Genomic DNA, 8,366 nt, shown 5'->3' on the forward strand with positions numbered 1-8,366 from the left:
TTTAATTGGATAATGCGATTGACATTATCCCATCTTTGTTGGTTATCTCGATAATCATTTAGAGCACCCTCACAATCAAGTTTGAGGGCTGAATATTGGTATTGATTGGCCAGGCAACCATGAACAATGTCCCAATTATCCTGTGGAAGTACTTTGCCTAATCTATAGGCAGCTACCAGCCCTTTAGTTGTGGCTGTATTAGTGAGTATTTCCTTGATGGAACCCATTACATGCCCCCCCTGAGTTGCCATGAGAACATAGGTGTATATTTGAACCCAGTTATTACACTGGTTTAATGGGGGAATTAAGTCTGAACTTACCATCATTTGTAGTAGTTGCCTGAGGTGGTTGGCATTCCAGTCTTGGCAACAGGTTTCCAATTTATCAAGATTAGTTAGAATCCAGCAGGTTTTTTCCTGTCTGGTGTTTCCCAGTCTACCACACATTGGCCTAGAAATTCAGTTGTTAGCGCCAGCCGCTAGCGCCTTAGGAGGAGGAGAAGTGGGGCGCTAAGCGGCTAGCGCCCAGGTGCGGCGCGATCTGCGCCTCTCGCGAACTTCACTTAAGATTTAGAGGTGGCGCAAAACCGCAGCGCCCGCTCACTTGCGCGCGCAGATCCTGACGTCATTTCATGGTGCAATGCCCTTAGTGCGCCCCGAACCGGAACTTCTGTGGCGCCGCCCTTATGTGCGCCTGGCACCCCCAGCGACTGGTAGAGGGGAACGGTTTCCAGTCGCTGTGGGGCACGGGGGGACGCTAATTAAAGGGGACTCCTCCTGCAGTATAAGTGGCAGCCATTTTGTTCCACTCCTTCTTTGTGAGAGACGGATATTTGGAGAGAGACAAAGGGAGAGAGCTTTCTGCTTTGACTCAGCGCACACACAGGTACTTGTGGCTTCAGGCCAGAGCTTTGCACTTGGATTTAACTTTCAGTGCCATAGCCTTAATTCGAAACATATAATGGGGGCTGCAATGGGTGGAAACGTTGGCTTACTGCATTGCATTCAAAGGGCTCAGAGACACCGTGAGAGAGTGCCAGTCATGGCCAGACGGAGAAGGGCCAACAGGCATCAGCACAGGAGGCCTTACCCACCCAGGGTATACCGCCAGCAGTTCTCATATCTGAACATGTCTGAGGAGCAGTGTGTTCGGAGGCTGCGACTCAGAAGGGAGGTGGTCAATGAGATCTGCCACCTGCTTCACAGAGATCTGCAGCCACAGCTGAGGTGCAGGATGTCTCTGTCGGTGGCAGTGAAGGTGATGGTGGCTCTCAACTTCTATGCCACCGGCTCCTTCCAATCCGCTACTGGGGACATTGCCAACATCTCCCAGTTTGCGGTACATTGCTGCATCCGCCAGGTGACCAATGCCCTTTTCAGAAGGAGACGTCAGTTCATCTCCTTCCCCATGACCCTGGACAAGCAGCAAGAGCGTGCAATGGGATTTGCAGCATTAGCGGGCTTCCCCATGGTGCAGGGCGCCATTGACTGCACGCATGTGGCTTTGCGAGCACCTCTACAGAATGCCGAGGATTACTGCAACCGGAAGGGCTGCCATTTGCTCAATGTGCGGCTGGTGTGTGACCACAGGCAGCTCATCCTAGCTGTCAATGCCCGCTTTCCAGGCAGCAGCCACGATGCTTTCATCCTGCGCCAGACTTCTGTGGCAGACATTTTCGAAGCCCCGGCTCACCCACGAGGATGGCTTCTCGGGGACAAAGGGTATCCTTTGTGCACCTGGCTGATGACCCCGCTCCGTGCGCCCAGCACCCCTGCTGAAGAGCGATACAATGACAGCCATCAAGCAACCAGGAACATAATTGAGCACACAATCGGCATGCTCAAGCAACGGTTCCAATGTCTGGATCATTCCGGGGGAGCCCTACAGTACTCGCCTGAGTGAGTCTCCCATTTTGTTGTAGTGTGCTGCATGCTGCACAACCTGGCTATCTGCAGGACTCAGCCACTGCCAGAGGACCACCAGAGGAGGAGCACCAGCATGGGAGGGAGGCACAAAGTGCAAGGGCCGTCCGTCGGCGGCTTATTGCAACTTGGTTCTAGGCCCCCTCTCAGGGAATGGCTTGTGCCAATGGAAGAAGATGAATGTAGCTGCTCCGCAAACCCTCAGCTGGTCAAGGCAACAAATGCTTCCAAAAGCAAACATGGACAATGCGATTAAAAATTTTTTTACTGTGCAAACTCTGTGCCCATCCCGCATGACAAACTAATTCAGAGAAACCCCCCAAAAAACAGTCAGAGACATAACTGGCTCTCACAACCTTCAGAAAATGCAAAAAGCAGTTAAACAAAAATGACCATGATCCTGGGCCTTTATAAAAAACAAACACAACAGTCTCGGCCTTCATATATAAAAGAACACAACAGTCTCAGCCTTCATATATAAAAGAACACAACAGTCTCGGCCTTCATATATAAAAAAACCCTCTTGGCCTCATATATAAAAAAATCATTTGGCCACACCTTCTATTTTTTCCCCTGCGAGGGTGATCCGTCTCGCTTCCGCGAGTGGCCCCTTCCCGCCCTGCAGCTCCTCCTCAATGGGACCCCAGTGGCTTCAGCAAGGCTGGGGGAAGGCTGCTGAGGGTCAGATGGTGAGATGGCAGACGCCCTTGGGGGTCGGCCTGGACCAGCTCTGGGCCTGGAGGGGCCGGTTGCTGACTTCTCCAACTCTGCTTGGGTGGCAGCAGTCTGTCCTACGGGTGGTGGCAGCTGCAGTGGAGGAGTGACAGTGTTGGCTGCAGGAATGCTGCCAACCTGACAGAGCACAGGCACTCCCTGGTTGGCTGATACACTGGCACTCGCACGGGCCAGCACTGCAGCATGCGCAGCAATTTGCTGAAGCACAGACTGCTGGGCTGCTGCAGCGCGGCGAGTGCCCCGGCGATGCCTGGCCGATCCAGCGAGGGTGGCAGCAGTTAGTGCCCGTGTGGCCCTGGTCTGTGTCTGCATCACACCAGCCAGTGAATGCACGGCATGACTGAGCACTTGGCTGGAAGCCGCCTGTGCTGCCGCGAAGTCCTGTAGACTCCTGGCCTGTGCTGCCCCGAATTCCTGTACACTCCTTGCCAGTGACTCTATGGAGTCAGGCATCCTTGCCACTGCAGCCATGAGGTCAGTGTGCCTGCGCTCAGCCTGGGCGCCCATTTCAGCAAGGAGCCACACCTCCTCTGCGCTCACTGTAGCAGGACTGGAGGATGCACTCACCCTCTGGGGAGAAGGCCGCTGAGCTTCCCCACCCCTCTCGCGTTGCTGCAGCCCGCTGGGCCCCGGAGCTTCACTCTCCTCAGACCCTTCCCCCCTGCTCCCCTCCAGGGAAGACGTGTCCCCATCATGGCCATGGGCTGCCTCGGCTGAGGGTGTCACTGATGGGCCGGCTTCCTCTTCCTCTTCCTCGATTTCCAATTCAGACACAGTGCCAGCTTGAGGGCCCGCCTCCTAACCTGGCGATTCACCATCTGAAAGCAGGAAGGCACAAGAGTTGTTTTAGAGTGAGGACAGGGCGGCAGCGAGGGAGGCATGAGTGCTGCCATGCACTGCATTGGTTCGATAGTGGCAAAGGATGCTGGTGTGAGGCGCAAGTGGAAAGAGAGAGGTCAAAAAGGTGATGCCCTTACCATTGGGGCCCAGAACAGGGTCGGCATCTCCACTGGCGACGGGGCCAAACAGCCGGCCTGACATAATGCGCTCCACACGCTGCTCCAGGTCGCTGAGCTGTTTGAGGTCAGGACGGCCTCCCCTGGTCTGTCGCTGCTGCCTTCGGTTGTGGGCCAGCTTGCCCTGCAAGAGAAAGGACGGCCTCTAAGTACAGTGTCAAGCCCTGATCTTGCCTGCACTGCCTCCCATGGTGGAATAGCCCTGACAGTGTGAAGCCCTGATCTTGCCTGCACTGCCTCCCATGGTGAAATAGTCCTGACAGTGTGAAGCCCTGATCTTGCCTGCACTGCCTCCCATGGTGGAATAGCCCTGACAGTGTGAAGCCCTTATCATGCCTGCACTGCCTCCCATGGTGGAATAGCCCTGACAGTGTGAAGCCCTCATCTTGCCTGCACTGCCTCCCATGGTTGAATAGCCCTGACAGTGTGTAAAGTCCTGAATGTGCAAGTGATTTTCATGACAGTCCCATAGCTGCTGGATGAGGGCTGGGCATTAGGGCTTTCAGGCCCCTTTGGCCATAAACTGAGGTGCACATGTAGGGATGAGGAGGATACTGGAAAGGGTACTCACCCTGACAACCCGAGTGAGGTCGTTGAACTTTTTTCTGCATTGGACAGTAGTCCTACCAACCATGCTGTTGGAAGTCACCCTGTTTGCCACCTCCCTCCAGGCTTTTCGATATTCGTTGGGCAGCGGCCTCCTGCCACCTTCAGGGAAGAGGGCAAGGCGCCTGCGCTCCACTGCGCCAACCAGTACCTTCAGGTCACCCTCGCTGAAGCGCTGCGCTCTCTCCCTGGCCTTCTCCATTGTCCTGGGCGTTTAACTGGTCAAGCAGCAATGGTCAGGCTTTGCTTCAGGGCTGCAGTGTGCAGGGCGTGGCAGCCAAACAATCCACCCTCCCCCTTTAAGAGCTGACCGGCGCCAGCGTGTCTGCCTTCAATCAGCAACTCGCCGCACCTGCGCTGCGCCTGCCCTCGGTGGTAGCGCCCCGGATCGCCGGCTTAGCATCTAATGATAGTCGTGCATCGCCTGCTTTAGTGCAGCAGCAACCTCTTGGGGCGATGCAACTGAATATCGGCGAAGGTGGCGCTAAGTTGCGCCGGGCGCAAAATTTAGCGACCTCCCGGCTGTAGCGCCCCAAACGTGGCTATACTGAATTTCTAGGCCAGTGTGTAGATAGAGCTCAGGTTTACTTGACCTAGGGGCGCAATGTGTGGTTGCTGCGGTTGGCTTACTGGACCAGCAATCATTGCGCCTCCAGCATTTAGATAAGATTGAGCTAGTGCCTGTCGGCATTGATTATAATGGATTCTAAGCTGTCTATAGTTTTCTTGAAGATTCTGGTCATTTATTTCATCATGAGCTTGCCACCTTAACCGGAATCCATGGCCCCCAGGAGCATAGGCTACTCTGGGTCCTGCTATTCGGCCATGGTTGCCACCACCTTGTTGGGCACCGTTCATTAGACCTCCCAATTGTGCGGGTGTGCACCTTATCATTAAGGAATTTATTGGATCTGAAGTATTTGTTTGATTATCCCACTGGATATTCTGTATCCCCTGGTTCTGGGGATCAACATTAATCGCGCCATGAGTTCTAACGGCTCCGTCTGCATCAAAGCCTTCAATTTCAAAAATTATCACTGGGTTTTGTGGAGGTACAGGGATAGGATTATTTCCCTAATAAAGCAATCATTTAACTTTTCTAATAAAAAAACTTGGCCAATTCCGACAGGGTTTTCCATTTCGTCAGGACCTAACCTCGGTTAGGGTTTAATATGAACTTCTTAAGAAATTTCTAGACCTCAATGGTATATTGAGGGAGTTCTGATTTAAGTTCTACAAGGCCTGATCAGGGACTTGTCATCTCTGGAGACTTAAATCTGGGTCTTAGTACCACTGTCAGTAAAATACTCCTTCTATACTTAACAATCTACAAGATGGATATAGATATAAATATAAGTGTAGGTTCTGTATCAACTCGTTAACACACATGTTGGGCACCAACTGAAGGGATAATTACTAGTCCTAGCCCCTTTAGGACGCCCCCAGATCAGGCGTATCCCCCAGACGTTCACTTTCAACTAAAGTTTGAGGTAGCCGAATCCTAAAGACGCTTAATTGGGTCTAAAGGTTCGGACTATCTCTTTCTAAAGGGAAGGAACAACCTGAAGATGTTACCGTCCTCCAGATAGCACTTTTAATAAGTTTAGCTAGACTGTAATGTTCCGGATATTATGAGGGTCCAGAAAAGTCCCCCAGAATTCTGCAACTCCTCACCAAAGAGCGTACAGAGATTGAGTTTGCGAGATTGATACAGAAGTATTATGTGAGACAATTCTAAAAATATATAGGCCAAGAAATTCATTAAGGTGCTGCCAGCTTTGCGGCCAGTTACCGCATAAAGAGGGATTCTGCGCCAAAAATGAGTTTGCGCTGATATTCAGCGCAGCGGTATTGGCGGCGGTAGCCGTTAGCGCTACGCCGGCACCGATGACATCATCGGTGTGCGCAGTGCCCCGGTTCCGCCCCGAAACCGGCCCGATCCCCATATTTAGTAGCGGCCGCCTCCTCCGAAGCGGCCGCAAACAGCGACCAGAAAACGGGGCCGTGCTGTAGCCTTAGTGGGGCGCTTTAAAGGGGAAGGTGCGGCCGGCCGCTTTTTCGGCGGCCGCCTGCCCGCACCTCCTTCCCCGGCCTCCTCCACCCCCCCCCCGCGGCATTGCCGGCTGCTTTCCGCGAACCCGGCACTTCTCCGTGGTGCCGGGCTCATTTGCCGGCACTCTCCAGCGGCGATCTCCCCGTTGCAGGCAGCTCCACCTTAAGAGAAGGAGGAGGCCTGCAGTACCGCAGCCTGCCGCTCCGCAGCGGCTGGCGCAGCGGCGCCAAGAGTACTGAAATTCAGTGTCAGCGCCCCAAGTGGAGGCGGGCACACCCTGGTATAGCGCCCGGTTCCGAATTGGGGCGCAAACACTGAATATCTGACGATCGCTAATGGCTCCCCGCCCAGCGCTAACTTTTGGGCGTGAGCGAGCTGGCCGCCCCAAAGTGAATTTCTAGGCCATAGAGTTATTAAAGAACCGATATGTAATTTACAGTTGGTGAGTCAATCGCAACATTAACAGTTACAAATAGAAAAATCTTACAATTCTATTATCAGAAATCCTTATTCTCAAATCTTAACTTTGCTAGTTTTACAGTTTTTAGTTTATTCCAGGATGTCCACCAAAATCAAATACAATACCTTGATTCCCCAAGATGCAAAGAGTTGTTGACTTACAGAGCTTGCCTCTGAAGTCGAGAATCGCTTTGCCCCTTCAGAACGAATCTATCACCCCATTTGAAAGTTCAATTTTTATACCCTTTCTCAGTGGTATTTCCTTTGAAGTTGTCTGCTGATATAAGCTAATTATCTCTAGTCATTTTTCTGTTGACCCCTGCTATTTTTACAGTTAGTTCAGCTTGTAGCATTAAGAATTATGGCCTAGAAATTCAGTTGTTTGTGCCAGCCGCTAGCGCCTTAGCAGGAGGAGATGTTGGGTGCTAGGCGGCTAGCGCCCGGGCGCAGCGCGATCTGCGCCTCTCCCCAACTTCACTCACGATTTAGCGGCGGCGCAAAGCCTTTGCGCGCGCTCAGCTACGCGCGTAGATCCTGACGTCATTTCATCGTGCAACGCCCTTTGTGCGCCCCAAACCGGAAATTCAGTGGCGCCGCCCTTCTTTGCGCCTGGCGACCCCAGCGACTGGTAGAGGGGAACGGTTCCCAGTCGCTGCGGGGCGCGGGGGGGCGCTATTTAAAGGGGACTCCTCCTGCCGTATAAGTGGCAGCCATTTTGTGCCAATCCCTCTGTGTGAGAGACGGATATTTGGAGAGAGACAAAGGCAGAGAGCTTTCTGCTTTGACTCAGCGCTCGCACAGGTACTTGTGGCTTCAGGCCAGAGCTTTGCACTTGGATTTCACTTTCAGTGCCATAGCCTTGAGTCGCCACATATAATGGGGGCTGCAATGGGTGGAAACGTTGGCTTTCTGCATTGCATTCAAAGGGATCAGAGACGCCGTGAGAGAGTGCCAGTCATGGCCAGACGGAGATTGGCCAACAGGCGTCGGCACAGGAGGCCTTACCCACCCAGGGTATACCGCCAGCAGTTCTCATATCTGACCATGTCTGAGGAGCAGTGTGTTTGGAGGATGCGATTCAGAAGGGAGGTGGTCACTGAGATCTGCCACCTGCTTCGCAGAGATCTGCAGCCACAGCTGAGGAGCAGGACGTCTCTGTCAGTGGCAGTGAAGGTGACAGTGGCTCGCAACTTCGATGCCACTGGCTCCTTCCAATCCGCTACTGGGGACATTGCCAACATCTCCCAGTTCGCGGAACATTGCTGCATCCGCCAGGTGAACAATGTCCTTTTCAGAAGGCGACGTCAGTACATCTCCTACCCCATGACCCTGGACAAGCAGCAAGAGCGTGCAATCGGATTTGGAAGAATAGCAGGCTTCCCCATGGTTGAGGGCGTGGAACTGATGAACCAGCAATGGTCAGGCCTTGCTTCAGGGCTGCAGTGTGCAGGGCATGGCAGCCAAACAAGTCGACCCTTCCCCTTTAAGAGCTGACCGGCGCCAGCGTGTCTGCCTTCATTGAGTAAGTTGCCGCACCTGCGCTGCGCCCGTCCTCGGTGTTAGCACCCCGGATCG

The sequence above is a fragment of the Somniosus microcephalus genome, chromosome 15 (genome assembly GCF_052327205.1).
Source record: "Somniosus microcephalus isolate GS21.2 chromosome 15, FLI_Smic_1.0, whole genome shotgun sequence".
NCBI lineage: Eukaryota > Metazoa > Chordata > Chondrichthyes > Squaliformes > Somniosidae > Somniosus > Somniosus microcephalus.